The sequence below is a fragment of the Oreochromis aureus genome, linkage group 22 (assembly GCF_013358895.1).
Source record: "Oreochromis aureus strain Israel breed Guangdong linkage group 22, ZZ_aureus, whole genome shotgun sequence".
In the NCBI taxonomy this organism is placed as follows: domain Eukaryota; kingdom Metazoa; phylum Chordata; class Actinopteri; order Cichliformes; family Cichlidae; genus Oreochromis; species Oreochromis aureus.
Genome location: NC_052962.1, coordinates 4,264,129 through 4,285,783, shown reverse-complemented (window position 1 = coordinate 4,285,783; position 21,655 = coordinate 4,264,129).

Below are 21,655 nucleotides of genomic sequence, written 5' to 3'. Positions count from 1 at the left end.
TTAACATGCTCGAAAACTCTTGGAATTTTGCACACATGCCAGGTCTGGTGAAAAATTTTGTATTTTAATGGTTTTACATATGAGCACTGGGAAATGGCTCTGTAGCGCCACCTATGCCTTGTTAAATGCAGCCCTACGAACACATCGTTTTAGCTACATGTATGAAATCTGCCACACATGTGTATCATGCCAAGACGAACAAAAAAGTCTGTGGGACCATTGACGCAAAGCCAACAGGAAGTCCGCCATTTGGAAGTGAACGTGACATTTTGGCTCTAATTTTGCCATTTCCATGCCTTGAACTTTTGCGAACTCCTCATTGGAATTTCATCGTACAAGCTTCATATTTGGTCAGTGTCAACTACACACCTGGGCCATGTTAAATTGCGGAGCTTTTGAGTTTTCGCGATACGGTGAGGCCGTGGCGCCACGGCGAATTTCGATGACTCGCCATGAAAATCTTATTGCCTCTCTTTCTGTCATACATTGTCCGACCTTGACCAAAGTGGACACATATGATAAGGCTCCACCCCTGAACATATTTCAACTGCCATATTTGACATCAGGGAGAGCGCCACCTAGTGGGAACAGGAAATGTCATGTTTTACACTTTGGGGTACAGTATTGTAATGGGTGACATCTGCAGCCTCAAATTTCTCCAGGAAAGCCTTAAGGAGTTGGTCTTGGGTTACAGAGAAAACTGTGAGTTTTCGCTGAAGGGTGTGACCCCAGCAGCATGGCGAACATTGAGGTCTCGCCATGAAGAAACAAATTAGTGTAACTCAATGAAATCCAATCTGATCAGTATTAGATTTTACAGGGATGATGTCAGACCCGCCCTGAAGAGATTGATATGCCCATTGTCAGGAATACGTAGAGCGCCACCTAGTGGCACCAGGAAATGTCATGTCTTTCATTTTGTTGTACTGATTTTCACAGGTTCATCGTGGCCACCTCAAAAGCAGTGAGTATCACGATCAGTCCCTCATGATGCTTCTGTGCGAAAATTGTGACTTTAAACTGAACGGCGCACCCTGGTGGCAACGTGGTTCACCATGAAAGACGAAGTGGCTTTTGAGGGGCTTGGAAATTTTAAAAAGTCTTGGAATTTGGGCCACACCTCCAATGTGATGAGGGCTTTGTTGTTATGTGATCATTTTCCTTGAGTAGTGCAAAATGGCTCCACAGCGCCCCCTACAAAATTTCAAAACATCAGCCCCTGCTCTGTGTTTTATTTTTAAGTCTGAAACCTGGTAAGCTTATGGAGGATATCAAGACGTACAAAAAAGTCTCTTGGAGCAATATCCCAAATCCAACAGGAAGTCAGCCATTTTAAAATTAATGTGTAATCTTGGCGACATTTTCCCTTTTTTTCAGGCACCGTTCTTTGACGAACTCCTCCAAGGGATTTCATCATATTGCCACAATCTCCAGTGTGTGGAATCTAAAGACCTTTGTGATGTTAAATTGCGAAGCTTTTTACGTTCAGGGAAACGGGGTGGTCGTGTCGGCACGTGGAGTTTCAATCACTCGCCAAAAAGCAGTAATCTGCTGTCACTCAAAAACACAATGTCCAATCTCTCCCAAAGGTCGCAAGCGTGATGAGACTCGAGCTTGGAACTGTTTGTTATACCATTTGTCAGTAATGGTTAGAGCGCCACCTAGTGGGATGACTATAATCATGATTGAATGAGATGAAATGTTAACTGGTGGTTAAATGCAAGAATTCCATCAATGTGACATCAGATCGGAAGCGCTGGTTTTAGGTGTTGGGCGTGGCTTGACATGCCGGGTGCGAGGGCCCTCATAACGCTGCTTGCAGCTTTAATTAGAGCCCGAGCACCGAGAGTGCGAAGGCCCTATTGTATCTGCTCCGTTTCTTCTTCTTCTCATTATTATTATTATTATTTCGTCAAATGAATTGCCTTTTTGAGGGCTTTAACATGCTCAAAAACTCATGAAATTTTGCACACATGCCAGGTCTGGTGAAAAATTTTGTATTTTAATGGTTTTATATATGAACACTGGGAAATGGCTCTGTAGCGCCACCTATGCGTTGTTAAATGCAGCCCTACGAACACATCTTTTGAGCTACATGTATGAAATTTGGCACACATGTGTATCATGCCAAGACGAACAAAAAAGTCAATGGGACCATTGACGCAGACCCAACAGGAAGTCCGCCATTTCGAAGTGAATGTGACATTTTGGCTCTAATTTTGCCATTTCCATGCCTCGAACTTTTTCGAACTTCTCCTTGGGATTTTGTCATAGAAACTTCATATTTGGACAGTGCCAACTACACACCTGGGCCATGTTAAATTGCGGAGCTTTTGAGTTTTTGTGATACGGTGAGGACGTGGCGCCACGACGAATTTCGATGACTCGCCATGAAAATCTTATTGCCTCTCGTTCTGTCATACATGGTCCGACCTAGACCAAAGTGGACACATATGATAAGGCTCCACCCCTGAACATATTTCAACTGCCATATTTGACACCAGGGACAGCGCCACCTAGTGGGAACAGGAAGTGTCATGTTTTACACTTTGGGGTATAGTATTGTGATGCGTGACATTTGCAGCCTCAAATTTCTCCAGGAAAGCCTTAAGGAGTTGGTCTTGGCTTCCAGTGAAAACTGAGTTTTCACGAAAGGGTGTGACCCCTGCAGCATGGCGAACTTTGATGTCTCGCCATGAAGAAACAAATTAGTATAACTCAATGAAATCCAGACTGATCAGTACCAGACTTTAAAGGGATGATGTCAGACCCGCCCTGAACAGATTGATATGCCCATTGTCAGGAATACGTAGAGCGCCACCTAGTGGCAACAGGAAATGTCGTGTCTTTCATTTTGTTGTACTGATTTTCACAGGTTCATCGTGGCCACCTCAAAAGCGGTGAATATCACCATCCATCCTTCATGATGCTTCTGTGCGAAAATTGTGACTTTAAACTGAACGGCGCACCCTGGTGGCAACGCGGTTCACCATGAATAATGAAGTGGCTTTTGAGGGGCTTGGAAAGTTTAAAAAGTCTTCAAATTTGGGCCACACCTCCAATGTGATGAGGGCTTTCTGGTTATGTGATCACTTTCATTGAATAGTGCAAAATGGCTCCACAGCGCCCCCTACAAATATTCAAAACAACAGCCCCTGCTCTGTGTTTTATCTATGAGTCTGAAACCTGGTAAGCTTATGGAAGATATCAAGATGTACAAAAAAGTCTCCTGGAGCAATATCCCAAATCCAACAGGAAGTCAGCCATTTTAAAATTAATGTGTAATTTCTGCGACATTTTCCCCTCTTTTCAGGCAACGTACTTTGACGAACTCCTCCAAGGGATTTCCTCAGATTTACCCGATCTCCAGGGTGGGGAATCTAAAGACCTTTGTGATGTTAAATTGCGAAGCTTTTTACGTTCAGGGAAACGAGGTGGTCATGGCGGCACGTGGAGTTTCAATCCCTCGCCAAAAAGCAGTAATCTGCTGTCACTCAAAAACACAATGTCCAATCTCTCCTAAAGTTCGCAGGCGTGATGAGACTCGAGTTCGGAAATGTTTGTTATGCCATTTGTCAGTAATGGTTAGAGCGCCACCTAGTGGGACGACTATAATCAGGATTGAATGAGATGAAATGTTAGCTGGTGGTTAAATGCATGAATTCTATCAATGTGACATCAGATCGGATGTGCTGGTTTTAGGTGTTGGGCGTGGCTCGACACGCCGGGGGTGCGAGGGCCCTCATATCGCTGCTTGCAGCTTTAATTGTTATTATTAGGGCCCGAGCACTTCGAGTGCGAAGGCCCTATTGTATCTGCTCCGTTTCTTATTATTATTATTATTATTATTATTATTATTATTATTATTATTCAGGCAAAACAAGGGCCTTTTTGAGGGCCTAAACATGCTCAAAAACTCTTGAAATTTTGCACACATGCCAGGTCTGGTGAAAAATTTTGTATTTTAATGGTTTTAAATATGAGCACTGGGAAATGGCTCTAGAGCGCCACCTATGCCTTGTTAAATGCAGCCCTACGAACACATCGTTTGAGCTACATGTATGAAATCTGGCACACATGTGTATCATGCCAAGACGAACAAAAAAGTCTGTGGGCCCATTGTCGCAAACCCAACAGGAAGTCCGCCATTTGCAAGTGAAGGTGACATTTTGGCTCTAATTTTGCCATTTCCATGCCTCGAACTTTTTCGAACTCCTCATTGGAATTTCATTGTACAAGCTTCATATTTGGTCAGTGTCAACTACACACCTGGGCCATGTTAAATTGCGGAGCTTTTGAGTTTTCGTGATACGGTGAGGCCGTGGCGCCATGGCGAATTTCAATGACTCGCCATGAAAATCTTATTGCCTCTCGTTCTGTCATACATTGTCCGACCTTGACCAAAGTGGACACATATGATAAGGCTCAACCCCTGAACATATTTCAACTGCTATATTTGACATCAGGTACAGCGCCACCTAGTGGGAACAGGAAATGTCATGTTTTACACTTTGGGGTACAGTATTGTAATGGGTGACATCTGCAGCCTCAAATTTCTCCAGGAAAGCCTTAAGGAGTTGGTCTTGGGTTACAGAGAAAACTGTGAGTTTTCGCTGAAGGGTGTGACCCCAGCAGCATGGCGAACATTGAGGTCTCGCCATGAAGAAACAAATTAGTGTAACTCAATGAAATCCAATCTGAGCAGTACCAGATTTTACAGGCATGATGTCAGACCCGCCCTGAACAGATTGATATGCCCATTGTCAGGAATACGTAGAGCGCCACCTAGTGGCACCAGGAAATGTCATGTCTTTCATTTTGTTGTACTGATTTTCACGGGTTCATCGTGGCCACCTCAAAAGCGGTGAGTATCACCATCAGTCCTTCATGATGCTTCTGTGCGAAAATTGTGACTTTAAACTGAAGGGCGCACCCTGGTGGCAACGCGGTTCACCATGAAAGACGAAGTGGCTTTTGAGGGGCTTGGAAATTTTACAAAGTCTTGGAATTTGGCCCAAACCTCCAATGTGATGAGGGCTTTGTTGTTATGTTTATTTTCCTTGAATAGTGCAAAATGGCTCCACAGCGCCCCCTACAAAATTTCAAAACATCAGCCCCTGCTCTGTGTTTTATCTATGAGTCTGAAACCTGGTAAGCTTATGGAGGATATCATGATGTACAAAAAAGTCTCTTGGAGCAATATCCTAAATCCAACAGGAAGTCAGCCATTTTAAAATTAATGTGTAATTTTAGCCACTTTTTCGCCTCTTTTCAGGCCTCATACTTTGACGAACTCCTCCAAGGGATTTCATCAGATTAACCCGATCTCCTGTGTGTGGAATCTAAAGACCTTTGTGATGTTAAATTGCGAAGCTTTTTACGTTCAGGGAAACGGGGTGGCCGTGGCGGCACGTGGAGTTTCAATCCCTCGCCAAAAAGCAGTAATCTGCTGTCACTCAAAAACACAATGTCCAATCTCTCCCAAAGTTCGCAGGCGTGATGAGACTCAAGGTCGGAAATGTTTGTTATCCCATTTGTCAGTAATGGTTAGAGCGCCACCTAGTGGGACAACTATAATAATGATTGAATGAGATGAATCGTTAGCTGGTGGTTCTAGGCATGAATTCCATCAATGTGACATCAGATCGGACGTGCTGGTTGTAGGTGTTGGGCGTGGCCCGACGTGCCGTGGTGCGAGGGCCCTCATAACGCTGCTTGCAGCTTTAATTATTATTATTTTTCATTGAAATGAATTGCCTTTTTGAGGGCTTTAACATGCTCGAAAACTCATGAAATTTTGCACACATGCCAGGCCTGGTGAAAAATTTTGTATTTTAATGGTTTTACATATGTGCATTGGGAAATGGCTCTGTAGCGCCACCTATGCCTTGTTAAATGCAGCCTTACGAACACATCGTTTGAGCTACATATATGAAATCTGGCACACATGTGTATCATGCCAAGACGAACAAAAAAGTCAGTGGGACCATTGACGCAAACCCAACAGGAAGTCCGCCATTTTGGATTGAAGGTCACATTTTGGCTCTAATTTTGTCATTTCCATGCCTCGAACTTTTTCGAACTCCTCCTTGGGATTTGGTCGTATAAGCTTCATCTTTGGTCAGTTTCAACTACACACCTGGGCCATGTTAAATTGCGGAGCTTTTGAGTTTTCGCGATACTGTGAGGCCGTGGCGCCACGGCGAATTTCGATGACTCGCCATGAAAATCTTATTGTCTCTCAATTTGTCATACATGGTCTGACGTGGACCAAAGAGCACACATATGATAAGGCTCCACCCCTGAACATAGTTCAACTGCCATATTTGACACCAGGGACAGCGCCACCTAGTGGGAACAGGAAATGTCATGTTTTACACTTTGGAGTACAGTATTGTTATGGGTGACATCTGCAGCCTCAAATTTCTCCAGGAAAGCCTTAAGGAGTTAGACTTGGGTTACAGTGAAAACTGTGAGTTTTCGCGAAAGGGTGTGACCCCAGCAGCATGGCGAACATTGATGTCTCGCCATGAAGAAACAAATTAGTGTAACTCAATGAAATCCAATCTGATCCGTACCAGACTTTACAGGCATGATGTCTGACCCGCCCTGAAAAGATCGATGTGCCCATTGTCAGGAATACGTAGAGCGCCACCTAGTGGGAACAGGAAATGTCATGTCTTTCATTTTGTTGTACTGATTTTCACAGGTTCATCATGGCCACCTGAAAAGCGGTGAATATAGCCATCAGTCCCTCGTGATGCTTCAGTGAGAAAATTGTGACTTTAAACTGAACGGCGCACCCTGGTGGTAACGCAGTTCACCATGACCATTGAAGTGGCTTTTGAGGGGCTTGGAAAGTTTGAAAAGTCTTGAAATTTGGCGCACACCTCCAATGTGATGAGGGCTATCTTATTATGTGATCATTTTCATTGATTAGCGCAAAATGGCTCCACAGCGCCCCCTACAAATTTTCATAACAACAGCCCCTGCTCTGTGTTTTATCTATGAGACTGAAACCTGGTAAGCTTATGGAGGATATCAAGATGTACAAAAAAGTCTCTTGGAGCAATATCCCAAATCCAACAGGAAGTCAGCCATTTTAAAATTAATGTGTAATTTTGGCGACATTTTCCCTTCTTTTCAGGCACCGTTCTTTGACGAACTCCTCCAAGGGATTTCATTAGATTTACGCGATCTCCAGGGTGGGGAATCTAAAGACCTTTGTGATGTTAAATTGCGAAGCTTTTTATGTTCAGGGAAACAAGGTGGTCATGGCGGCACGTGGAGTTTCAATCACTCGCCAAAAAGCAGTAATCTGCCGTCTACTCAAAAACACAATGTCCAATCTCTCCCACAGGTCGCACGTATGATGAGACTCAAGCTCGGAAATGTTTGTTATGCCATTTGTCAGTAATGGTTAGAGCGCCACCTAGTGGGATGACTATAATCATCATTGAATAAGATGAAATGTTAGCTGGTGGTTAAATGCATGAATTCCATCAATGTGACATCAGTTCGGACATGCTGGTTTTAGGTGTTGGGCGTGGCTCGACTCGCGGGGGGTGCGAGGGCCCTCATAACGCTGCTTGCAGCTTTAATTATTATTATTATTATTCAGACAAAACAAGGGCCTTTTTGAGGGCTTTAACATGCTCAAAAACTCATGAAATTTTGCACACATGCCAGGTCTGGTGAAAAATTTTGTATTTTAATGGTTTTACGTATGAGCACTGGGAAATGGCTCTAGAGCGCCACCTATGCCTTGTTAAATGCAGCCCTACGAACACATGGTTTGAGCTACATGTATGAAATCTGGCATACATGTGTATCATGCCAAGACAAACAAAAAAGTCAATGGGACCATTGACGCAAACTCAACAGGAAGTCCGCAATTTAGAAGTGAAGGTGACATTTTGGCTCCAATTTTGCCATTTCCATGCCTCAAACTTGTTCGAACTCCTCCTTGGGATTTGATCGTACAAGCTTCATATTTGGTCAGTGTCAACTACACCCCTGGGCCATGTTAAATTGCTGAGCTTTTGAGTTTTCGTGATACCGTGAGGCCGTGGCGCCACGGCGAATTTCGATGACTCGCCATGAAAATCTTATTGCCTCTCATTCTGTCATACATGGTCCGACCTGGACCAAAGAGCACACATATGATAAGGCTCCACCCTGAACATATTTCAAGTACCATATTTGACATCAGGGAGAGCGCCACCTAGTGGGAACAGGAAATGTCATGTTTTTGTGAGATTATTATATTATCTTATGCCATGCTATACCCCTAATTAAAGATTGTGAAATTATTATGTAGTTTTAGTTTGCATTATTCTCCTGAATTAGAAGAAGGTGATAACTATTACATTTGTTAAATTGATTTGTATTACATTAGACTGCTGATTTATTGTGAATGGATGATATTGTTTTATGATGCACTATACTGCTGAGTTAAGAAGAGAATATTGTGTGCAGAGAGTCAGGGCCTTTCTGTTCTGATAGCAGAAAAACAAGGAGCCGAGGTCATAACTTAGGCTCTGTGTGAGAGGAAGAGTGTGAATGTTTAGGCTTTTACGACTAGGTGGGGGCCACTAGAGGCTATAAGAGTTTGAGTAACCCTCCACCAGTTTGAGATTTGCTGTGACCCTCTGCATGCATGTCTCCCCATCCGGATGGTTTAAGCTCATAAAGTGTTGAATTGTATGGAAATAAATGATTGTTGATTGAGCATTTATACACCGAGTATTGTCCTTCCTTCAGCCCAAAGATTAAAAGAATTGAGAGATTTTAACAACTTGGTGCTGTGTGACCCAGATCTTTGGCGTGCTGAGGACGGGCAGATTTGGCCTGTGGTGAGATCGTGAGGCGAGGCGAGCAGAGGACCGGTCCAAACATAAAAAGGTAAGCACAACCTGTTGTATTATAAATACCAAATGTGCATATTGGGCTTTCCAAATTAATTTGTTCGCTGAGTTACACGCATTTTCACATTAAATTTGTCGGTGTCTGGTTTTCGGCACGATATACTAACATCATAAGTTGAGGCTGAATTCCAGTGTCATAGGAACTGGCTCTAGCAAGATACTAAAAACATTCTACGTTGAGACTAGAGTTGCAGCCCACGTTACCTTCCACATTTAACTTTGTCTAAGACTGGCTTCTGTGGCAATAAGATAGTAGAAACTGTTCCGGAGATGCGGCCATAAGTTCAGTATATGAAATAGAGGTTTGAAGTTGGTTTGTGGTGCGGTTGTGCTTCGGAGATGCGGCCATAAAATTAGTATGCAATAGAGGTGAAGTAGAAGCTGGTTTGTGGTGCGGTTGTGCTTCGGAGATGCGGCCATAAGCTCTGGTTTGTGGTGCGGTTGTGCTTCGGGGATGCGGCCATAAGTTCAGTATAAGTGGAAGCTGGTTTGTGGTGCGGTTACGCTTTGGATTAGTTCTAAATTGAGCTCAGAAGGCTCTGTGTGTGTTTCTGCTCGTGGGATGCGCTTTTGCGTGTTGGCATTGCATGAAATGACCATGACGGTTTATGTGTGAATTGGAGGACACTAGAGCAAAGACACATTTTAGGATCAAAGGTTGATGCCTAGTGGACCTGTGGAAATTGATTTTGTTCAAGGTGTGGCAACCCCCCTGTCTGTGGACGCACAGGCCGGTCCAGCGGCGTCTGGTTAGCCGAGGTGGCGACTTCGGAACTGAGGACTCCCACATAGCTACAGAATAACACTGATACCGCTGTGTAATCACGGGTTTACATTTATTCTGGACTAGAACAAGACACATTTTGAGATCAAAGGTTGAGTTCTAGATTAGTCAAAAAGGTTGATTTACTCGCTTCAGTGGTTGAAATTGTGATTGCTCTGTGCCTGTCCCCTGACGAGTGTGTAAAATTAAAATAAGAGATAAAAGAGGACAATTTGGAGCCACATAGAGATAGACGGGCGTAATTGGGTGTAATACTCTGTGGTGTAATAAAACGAAACGGTAAGAGGTGAGTAGTGGTGTGAAATATGTTGGGTTTTAAATCTGACATAGAGAAAGGAGAAATGGAGGGAGAGTGGAGAATTATTGAGAAGCAGAGAGAGGAATGTGTTATGAGACTGGCGTGCAGTTTGCGCTGTAAAGGTGGGCGTGTTGCCTGCTTGTCTATTTAACAGTGATGAAAATGATATTAAATAGATCTCTTAGTGTGTTAATACAGGTGGCTATGGACCTGGACCAACCGCCCACCACAAGCACAGTGGCCAGAACAAAATTATAGTAATGGGAACCACACCCAGCAAGAATCAGCAGCTGTGGAAGAGACAGCAGCGAGGAGAGAATTAGAGGAGAAATTAAGAGAAGCTGTAACACATAAAATTGGGGCCAACGGACTTGTGGAGGTTGGGAAGGCGTCCGGAGCATCACAACAAAAGTTGAAACAAAAAACACACACAAGCAGAGAAATGTGAGAGAAAGGCACCTTTTAAGGTAATGCCTTGTTTGAGAAAAAAAAAATAAAAAAAATAACCTGCCTACAAGTGCACACACACGCAATGAAAAAACAGCTTACATTCACGAACACGTGAAGATTTTCCAGCAAGGTTAAAGCAGCGAAAATTCACATACACCTGTTGTTAAATGATGAATTTTATCCATTACTAACAAATAAACTCTCTGGGTTGCAGGACAACAACTTAACTTCAAAAAGAGACTGGTATGACCAACCAGTGATGAAACAACAAATTTAGTGGTTAAGTGATTACTCAAGGAAGGAAAATTCCTTTTTGTGCTTTTAAACATGATCTTAAGAATTTAAACATGTACCTGTGTTGTCCGGTCAACTTGGTGGGCTATGAGTTGATTATATCGTGAGAAAAAAACAAAAAAAGGGGGAGAGAAGGCTGACACAGGGCCTGGCCCGGTGTTTCTCCCCTCTCTGAATAACACAGCCAAAACAACATCATTTTCCTGTTCGTCTGCTTTTTGTTTTGTTTTTGTTTTTTCTCTTTATGCTTGATTACAGGCTGCTTTGCCGGCCCTGGAAGCCGAGGCTGACCTGGACTCCTGCTCTCCCCTCTACCATCTTCGACGTGACCCTGACCAAATGCTGCAGCAGCTGGACCCACCACAACAACCTGAAAATGTCAACAGTGCTGCAGGAAAAGGATCTCATGCAGCAGAGATGGAGAGCGTTAAACCCAAGGCCCGTTTCACTACACGGGGGAAAATTCCCAGACAGCTTCAGCTGACAGAGCTGTGATGAGACGTTCAATAAGCCCGGATGAAAAGTGAGGCCGAGCAACATAATGCTGACCTTGATAACTCTGCATTAACACTGTACAGGGCAGTGACGGACCAACACGGATGATTGGGCAGCAAAAAGGGCGCGACAGAGACAGGAGGAGCAACTGAGGTCAAAAGGCACCTCAGAATGGACAAAAACACAGAGGAAGATGCAGGTTTCACCTGCGGTGAGCATGGACACTGGAGAAAAGGACTGCCTCATTTGTGGCCAGAACCAGGACGGACTGAACTTTGAACAGCAGCAATGGTGGCAAGCGGACTGAAAAGGAGGAGGGCAGGACCCCAGGGCACGCTTCAGGCCGTGGTTTACCCAAAACACCAGAACAGGAAAGTGATGAACACACACACACACAAACACACACATCTACATTCACTGACTCAGAATGAAGAGAAACACACACACGCACTCGTTGATTGAGTGAGAAATGACACACACACCTAAATTGAAATGCTGATTCACTGAGAAGTGATCCACACACATACACATGCACACGCTTGTGCAATGAAGAGTGATGCACACACACACATGCTGATGCAATGAAGAATGCTTTGCTAACAAATGATTATGCTGATACGCAAAATGCTGCACACAAACATCCAAATATAGAATTTGTTATAAGAAGCCATCGATTGCTTAGAATGTGTTTTATTATTGGTTAAATGTGTTTTATGTCACCCAGAGGATATTTATGTAGATTTAAGGGACAAGGTCTAAAACAGTTTGGTTATGAAAACAATGTCTGTGCGTGATGTCTGTGTACAGCTGCTCAAGGCCTTGATTGAATTGTTTGCTGTGCTTCACACAGCCTTATGAGGAGCAGTGGTACAGAGTGAAAATGATGAACTAATGGTGTGAGTTTTATTTCGGAGCACCGCATTTTCTGTGATTGAGATTTAATTCAAGGAGGAACAAAAGGTGTTACAGTACCTGAGGTTCTCATTCCTATACAATATTGTCTCAGCAGGAAGCAAAAACTTTCCTGTGAATGTTTGGCTGTTTTGGGTTTTGCTTAGCACGAGGTTGATTTTATCAGTGAGGTTTGGGTGGTTTTCTTTCTCTAAGAGCGAGAGAGAGACGGTTTTATGCTTGGACATGTCTGCAACGGGCCTTAGTATGTGTTATTTTATTAGTATTTTATTGGGTATGTTTGTTTTTGTTTTTGTTAAAGTGCACTGAGATAAGAACATCTGAGAGGTGTGATCCACCGGTGGTGATATTTTGTGAGTTCATGATTTAACAATCAGCTCTTTAAACCAGGCCTGAGAGATTGAAATTTAGAGCACTATGAAGTATTCTTACTGAAAACAGTCGCAAAGTGTTTTTCTCCATGATTATAATGGGCTTGGGAGAAATTCACTTATATGGGACACTGATCACATGAGAAGTCCTGAGCCTAAAAGGATTGCAGTGAGTCAATCCAGTTCAAAAAACAAAGAATTGTTTTCTTTTTAAAATGATGACGTCATCTTGCTGGTGATGGATACTCGAATAGGTCGCGCGTGAGACTCCATTATCAGCAACATCTGGTATGAATGTGTGTGAATGTATGCATGTGACTGGACTGTCACATGCAGTTTATTGTGATTATTAAGCATGCAGTGAAAATTTTAAGAAGCCCAGCTGCCAATCCCCAACCTGCCCTTATAATAATTATCATATGATTATATTATTTTGTATTTAAATACAATGGGTTTGTGTGTGATTGTCAGTGCAAAGAAGGAAGGGACAGAGCATTTGTACAAGAGCAAGAAGAACCAGGTGAGTAAATGGGCAGATAGTGAAGTTAGCTGGAAAAATAATAATTTTTCACCAAATAATTTTAAAATATTTTATGGGTACAGGCTTTCTGTGTGGAGTTTGCACGTTCTCCCAGTGTCTGGGTGGGTTCTCTCCCGGTACTCCGGGTTCCTCCAAGACAGTCTAACCACATGCAGTTATTGGCGTTAAGTTAATTGGTGATTGGTTGTCTGTGAGACTGTGACAGTCTGGCAACCTGTCCAAGGTGTATCCCACCTCTCGCCCTATGGAAGCTGGGATAGGCTCCAGCCATCCCACAACCTTGATAAGGCTAAGCAGAAGAGAATGGATGGATGGATGGATATTACAAGCATTTCATGGGAGAGTTGTGTGCTTTCCATTAGCACACGTAAAAATGCCAATGGACATTCCAAAGAGCAAATTTATTGATATGAATACACTGAAAAAAAATGTTTTGTTCAATTTACTCAAATTTTTTATGACAAGTGGTTGCATGAAATAAATTTGTTTGAATCCAGAAATATTTTTTAAGTACACTGAATTTAATTTAAGCGAGTAAAACCAACATATATTTTTAAGCTACTTTAACTTAACTGTTGTGGATACGACTTAGTCAGATATTATTAGTAATTCCAACTAAGGTCGTGTTAAGTGTACCAGAATAATTTGTTTCCTTTAAACTTATGTCCCAAAGTTATATTCAAATCAATCAAATTGTTAATTTCTCTCTATTTCAATTAAGTAAATTTTACTTTAAAAAAAAAAAAAAAAAAATATTGCTTACCCTGATTTGTAGTTTTTAATAATGTCAATAATGAAAACTACAAAATTCTTTCACATCTTTTATTAATGCAAAATTTGTTGCAAACAGAATAAGAATCCACATCTCTAAGGGAAATCGCTGTAATTTGTATAATACAAATTACAAAACTTTTGCCTATGAACTAATAGCTTTAAAAAGCTCTATTCAAACAAAACAGAAACAACAGACAAGAGAAATGTTAACCAATGTTTCTCTTCCTCTAAAAAAGAAAAAACTGCTTACATAAAAGAATAAAACACTGCCAGGAGTATAAAGTATCACAATTAGAAACTGATGCATCCACAAACTAACCAAAGTTTCAGACTTGCTGTTCTGCGATCCACATTTAGAAATTGCATTTTAATAAGGTAATTAGACTTCAAACTAAACTTGTGTTTTCCTTACTGCTTATTGACCACTGTCTTTCCATTCTAGTCCTTCCTTGAGGATTCTGAATGTTTTACATGTTTTCTGACCTAACATACTCGCTTCAAAACAATTAATAGTCTTTAAAGTGTTACCAATGTGCTGCAGTGTGGTAATCATGCATTTTTAATTTTAATTTTTAATTTTTTTTATTTTTAAATCGGGTGAGTTAACACTGATTATACGCAGGGCAGCAGCTATCAAGGACCAGGATAAAGAAAATTGCTTGATGTAAACTGAATAATTACAAAGTTGCTCTTCAAGCTACTCAAATGTACCAAACGTGAAACATTCATTATTGAAAGTTAAAATGTTCAATCAAAACATAACACAGAACGTGAGAACGAATGATGGTTATACAAGAGTTTCACTCCTATTCACAAGAGCACCAGTCATTGGTAATTTACATAACAGCATTCTCTTCCTATCCAGTAGCAATTTAGTTCTTCAGCCCAAGAACTTTGGGGAGAGCTTTTCCCATCCAATCCCATCAACACTTTCTGAATGAATTCATAATAGTCCTTCAATTCCTTGGGGTAGGCTAGGTTTAGTGCATAGATTACTTCAAGTATCAATACACAAGCTTGGGCCGGAGATCCAATGTTGTCTATGACCATCTCCCCTTCAACAAATATTCCAATGTCATCATAATGTCCATTTTGTCCATCCTCCTTGTTGATGACATAAATGCCCATGGTGTGTTTCTTCAGGTCTCTCTGGATGTCATCTCCTTCAATGTCCTAAACATTTAATAAAAGGTAAAAGAAAAACAATTAACTCTACAATTAAATTCCAATCTAGTCGTTTGTGTGTCTATCTAAAAAGTGTGTGTATAGATGACTTGCTTACAATGACTTACCAAGTACTCCCGAATAAGGCTTCCGTCCTCTTCACCAAGGTAGAGGCAAAGTGCCCTGAGAACTGCTTCCCTTTTCACTTTAACATCACTTTCAGCCTGTTTAAAGAGAGTTGCTAATTAAACCAATTTGGAAAAAAGAACAATAAACATTCGCAATAAGTAAATTTTATCATATGTCAGTTCAAACATAGTAAATAAAATATATGAAATTTCAAAATTTAGATTGCTTGGCTGGTCACCTAAAATGGCTTATTGGACTCACCAGTGACCTGCCACTTAAGACAAAAGAAATCCAAATAGAATTTGCAATATTCAGATTTACCTCTTGCATGATCTGCAAGTGGTGGGCAAGTTTCTGCCCAGAAACACCGCCCTTCTTCTGGAAAACTGTCATCAGCTGAGGTGTAATTCTGTCTAACTGTGCCGCGAAGGTCGTCTCCAGTTGAAGTGTTGTAATACACTGGAATTCAGCATTTACCTGTATCACACACACACACACACACAAAAAAAAAAGACTGGTGCTTAATCATTGGTATGATTATTTTGTTATTTCTTCATTAAATGCTACAATGCAATTGCCATCACTTCATAAAGCATGATTAGCATATGGGTTAGTATACAGTGCATGAAGGATGTTGCTACTGTTAATCAAAGAAGAAATGAATGGCATCAGTCCATTTCATGGGTTTAAAGGGTTTTAAAAAGCAGATATTTGTCTGTTTCAGGTGGTTGGCAACACATTTTCCTGTGCTCTTTGTCCGCTGGTGGGAGTGTCTCACCTGTGAGGTCAGCAGGGCAGAACTCTGCCGTCAGCAACAGAGAGCAGAGAAAATTTAGAGGTGCAACTAAAAACATGCTTGCCATGTACGCCCCAAACATCTCTGAAATTGCTCTGCAAACTTCAGGGTACTTGTACTTCAGAAGTCCTGTGGGTACCGTAAAGACTCATGTATGCACACAAACCTCAATTTTTTTTTTGCTCTCTGATCCTCTTTCTCTTGGCTGTTTCCTTCAGGGATCACCACAGTGAATGATCCACCTCCATCTAACCCTATGCTCTGCATCCTCTTAACTCACACCAACTAAATTCCTGTTTTCATTTCACTTTCGCAATTTTGTTTTCCTTTTATCCTGGATAAAAGAAATTTAATCATATATATTAATTGATATTAATTAATATCAATATTAATAAACACAAGAACCCTTAAGATGAGATAGATAAACTTGTCACTGCAATACTGTTGTGATAAATATGTAAGGAATTTGCATGTACTTACCAAAATAACACCGTTTCCTTGAATAAACAATAACACATAAGGGAAAGAAAATCTGCCAGAAAAGGAAGACAAAAAAAAAAAAAAAAATTTAAAATGAGGACTTTAGAAAGACAAACTATTACCGTTTCCAAGCCATTAGTGCATTACTTCATGATACTCCCTTGTAACAAAACAAATCTTACTTGTGCCTCTGTACAAACTACAGATGGCACGATACCACTTTTTTATGTCCGATACCGATATAAATTTGATTATCTGCCGATGCCGATATGAATCCGATTTTATAATAAATAAAACTGGGTTTTTTTTAATAAATATTTTGCTACATTTTGTATAAGTTTAAGTCAGTTTTAAAAAAAAAACAAAAAAAAAAAAAACATTAAAGCTATTCTGTTAATACCTGTATGCAAAAAATACACTGCACCCAAAATATTTTATACTTCAGCAATACTGATCAACCTAAAAACTTACACCATCCTCCTTATTCAGGTATTCTAAACAGTACACAGAAATATTAAACAACCTAACTAATAGGGCTGCCAACTCCCAGCAAAAATATTAGAAACCACCCCCACCCTCTGCCTCATAATGTTTAATTGACGTAATCTACTTTAATGCACAGAAATCAATTATTTTTCTATAATAATTAGATTCAACATTTTTCTTCAATACAGTTGCAGACAGCACAGATGGTACCTTCCCAAAGGAAAAAGTGCTATATGTACTACTATAACTAGGGTATATATTAGATTTAATATTTACTACATACAATAATGGATCTCTATACATTTAACCAGATCACCACTTTGGTTGTAAGATTTAGATAATTATTTATTAAAAGCTAGACATTTTAAATGAGAATAAATGGTAAATGGCCTGTATTTATATAGCGCTTTAATAGTCCCTAAGGACCCCAAAGCGCTTTACATATCCAGTCATCCACCCATTCACACACACATTCACACACTGGTGATGGCAAGCTACATTGTAGCCACAGCCACCCTGGGGCGCACTGACAGAGGCGAGGCTGCCGGACACTGGCGCCACCGGGCCCTCTGACCGCCACCAGTAGGCAACGGGTGAAGTGTCTTGCCCAAGGACACAACGACCGAGACTGTCCAAGCCGGGGCTCGAACCGGCAACCTTCCGATTACAAGGCGAACTCCCAACTCTTGAGCCACGATCGAAAATTATTTATTTGTGCCCCCCTTTGTGCCCCCCTTTCCCTGTTAATGCCCTACCTGGCCCCCTGGCAACACTTTGCTAGACCCGCCCCTGCACAGTTACCACATGTCAGCTACATAGAAAAGGATCCTGGTGTTATTTGTCTCTCAGAAACAGTTCATAACTTCCCTTCAACTAATTAATGTCACCTAAAAGGTAAACCTGTTTCTTCAATACCTGTTCAGCTCTAATGATTCAGTAAGAACATCTCCTGGTTTCACCTTCATGTTTCCTTCTCACCACATATCCAAACTGATATCATGACCAGCAGCTATTACGGCTGTGGCTCCAGAAAACACAAGCAGATACTAGAAAGTAATATTAAAAAAATTCTAGCAACAGGTGATCAAGCTTAAACGTGCTGCTGTTATTTATCTGCCGTTTTCCTCTTTCTAGCGCAAACTGGGCGATTAACAAACGAGAGAGATGGGACTAGCGACAGAAAAGCCGATCAGCTGATAATTGATCAGTTTCATGATTGAAGTAGCAACAGGAGAGGGAGGGGGAGAATGAGGGAAGAAGTTTTAGCTGTTCAGCGTGAAGACACCGAATAACTCCAGCTTTGTGTATTTTTTCATTCTAGCTAAAGTACGAAACAAATCGCTTCCTTTCCCCCTCAATACAAAACTCCGACAGCCAGTCCAGCTGTGGCTCCATACATCGGTTGTTAAGCTCAACATGGAAATACTATGCAAACATACAGAGATGAACTTACACACTTGCTTTACTTCTCTGTGTTAGTTTTCTCTGAGATTAAATGCAGCGGTTTGGAAGCACGTAGCGAGGCTTCAAATGCTAAACCAGACCGCTGACAGGTCTTGCACTCAACAGCTCTATCACGTGAAGCAAATTCTTTTCTGAGTTAATTTCAGTCCTGACAAACATCACTCTCAGTGCCTTTTGATCTCACATTTTTGGCAACCACTGAGTTATTCTCCTCCACAGTTTACAACCATTATTTGTTTCTGCACAAAAGACGCTGTGCAACGCCAATCCTACTTATTTATTTCCTACTGCACCCCTGACTGTGCAGGTGCGTTCAGAAGCCCCCTTCAGTGTTGCCAACTTAGCGACTTTGTCGCTATATTTAGCGAGTTTTCAGACTCCCTAGCGACTTTTTTTCTTAAAAAGTCGCTAAAAGACGTGAAAGCGCGTACGCTTTTACTCTCAACAAGCAGCGGGTGCTGTAACACAGTCAGTTCTTCTTTTACTCTTTTACTCTTATGCTGTTTTGTGGATCACAAGGTTTAAAACTACTTATAAACACACACACACAAAGTAACTCCACCAGAGTGCCTATTTCGGATCACTTTTGCGGTCCAAGCCGGGTAAAGGAGCAGGGTTGGAATTGTGACATTAAAAAACCAATAATTGCTAAAAAAATTTAATTTGTAGTTCTAAATAAACTCTAAATGCATTTAGGACGTTTTTACTCACTTTATGTCTCTTCCACAATGTTATTTCTCTCTCCAACAACATAGGTTACAATTATATTAGCATGACCAATTATGCAAATTAGGTGATGACGTCATTTAGCGACTTCTAGCGACTTTTAGGACAGCCAATAGCGATTTTCCTTACTGAGGAGTTGGCAACACTGGCCCCCTTCCCTGCACGACTATTCCTTAATGGCAATGTTGTGGCGGGAGGGACGATTTCTCAATTTAAAACTGCAGGCTGTCTGTACAGTGAACTTTACAGCTAACTACAACAGAGAAATTGCCTCGCTCCATAATTTGTTAGTACAAAGTGTGCCACCAGAACTAAGCTAAAACATATGACATTTTAACGTAGCAGTTTTCATCATCAATACAATTACTCTTTTAATAGAGCAGTAGCTAATAGAGCACATAGCTAGCTTAAGTCAAATCACGACAAAGTTCAGAGGTGTACAACTACTTAGACTTCTTTCTCCATGTGCACACGTCTTAAAGAGTCAACATGCTTTGACTGAGGTAAAAAAAAATAAAACAAAAACGACCGTAAAAGGTTTACTTACCAAGCTAGACCACCTTTACACGGTTGTATGATTAACTTGAACCCGCTTGCAGCACACACAGCGTCCGCTTTTTCAGTCAGTCCGCGCAAAAAATGGTGGCCTGTCCTAACGCATGCAAAAAAATGGCCCAACAGGATGCTATGAACAACATACTTAAGCATTTTGAGCTACATTTAATTAACTAAAATTAATTGGATTATAACGCAGGGAATGTATTCTGGAGTTACTCGAATTATATATGTAGACAGGAATTACTCATTTGAATTGAAAAGATATACCAAAATAAAATATGCTATATCTAAAAGGAGCCAATATCACTTTTTTCAGTGTAGTAACATTTGACAGGATTCATATCACACTGAACATGGCTTGAACAGGATGGCTGCCACTCTATTCATGTGACAGTCTATAAATCTGTTCATAACTGTTGGATTTGATTGCTGCCGCACCCCCTTCTCAGTCTGTGCTTCCAGTACTTTGACAATTAGTATGACTCAGCTGTTGTTTCATGTAAACTAACATAATCATCCTGTTGTAAACAGGTTTCTGTAAGGCAGAGTAAATCAGTTTGTTTATCAATTATTAATTCATGTACTACTACTTAAAAGAGAGAGACCTAATGTTTAACAATTCCCATTTCACTGTTTTACTCTTTAGTGCAGTTGTGGATACTATATTGTTCTTTCTTTTTTTTAATGTTTAAATTTTTTAGGTGATTTGTGGTTTGTTCTTTGGGAGCAGACACACTCTGTAAGACAGGGGTGTCAAACCTATTTTATATCATGAGCCACATACTTACATTGTTCTTACATGGGCTGGACCAGTGAAACTCTTTTCTGTCAGTGGAAAGAAATGACATATTTCACTGTTTTTCTATATGATAAAGAAAAAGCTGCTGTAACGAAGAAAGAAATCTATCAGCATGAAACTTTGGACTTAAATTGTAAGAAATAAATGTGTAAGATTACAGAAAAAGTTCCTGCAGCTCATTGCTCATCAAAACCTTTCTATAGTAGAAAGTGAAAGACAGTTTTCTAAAAATGTTTTTCAGTCATTTGATTGTTTATTACTTAATTACTTTGTGTCAGTAGGAAAAGCTGTAAAACTTTACAATACAGTTAAAAGTCCAAAGTTTCTGCTTGTGCTTGTTTGTGGTGAGCAGCAGATGAAACAAGTTAAGAATTATAAATGGCTACAAGTGCACATTCAGGCCTGTGAGACTCATTAAGACACTCTGAATCATGGCTGTGCGCTACATGCAGACATTTCTGCATCTCTGCCATTCAAAGACACATTGCATATAGTTTATTTTATGTCATATTTAATACTAAACTGTAAATTTAGTCCTTTTCAAGGGAGCAGTGTTTTGTTCAGTCTTTTTATAAAAACCTTATTTTTATGCATTTACTACTACTAGACAGAACACACAGAGGCCTGCACAACTTTTATCCTCCACAATGGAAAATAAAAACAGGAATCGCTGTAGCCAGCTCTTAATTTTATAAATTCCTCCTGGCCAAATGTTTGACTCCTATGAAAAAACCAAATCTGGGAAAAGAGGCCACATTTGTGGGCCTCGTTGCCTCACTGTGATGTAACTGGCCATCAAATACGGCCTTTGAAGGATGCAGCAGTTAAATTGGGACAGCTTCTGTCTCTCCTTCAGGTCTCGGTATCCTAAGAGAGGAAAAAGATCAGCATGTGGCGCAGGGGTTCACCACAGAGGGCCTTCTTCACCGCACAAACACTGGGTGACACTGCTCCGTCCACCATACCAGATCTCACCTTTTCATGTGAGTTTGGTCAAGGGGCTCAGCGCCGTAGCTCCGCAAACGCACATAACGCACACTGCGTAGGGCACCAAATGGCCGGTAGGGCACCAAAAAAATCAGGGTCGTAAAAAAAAAAAAAGTAAACCATATTAATACTATAAATATCATATGCATTAATATGGTTAAACAATACAAAAGCAACATAAAACAATTTTCCCGAGAAAAGGGGTGAATCTGCTTTGTGC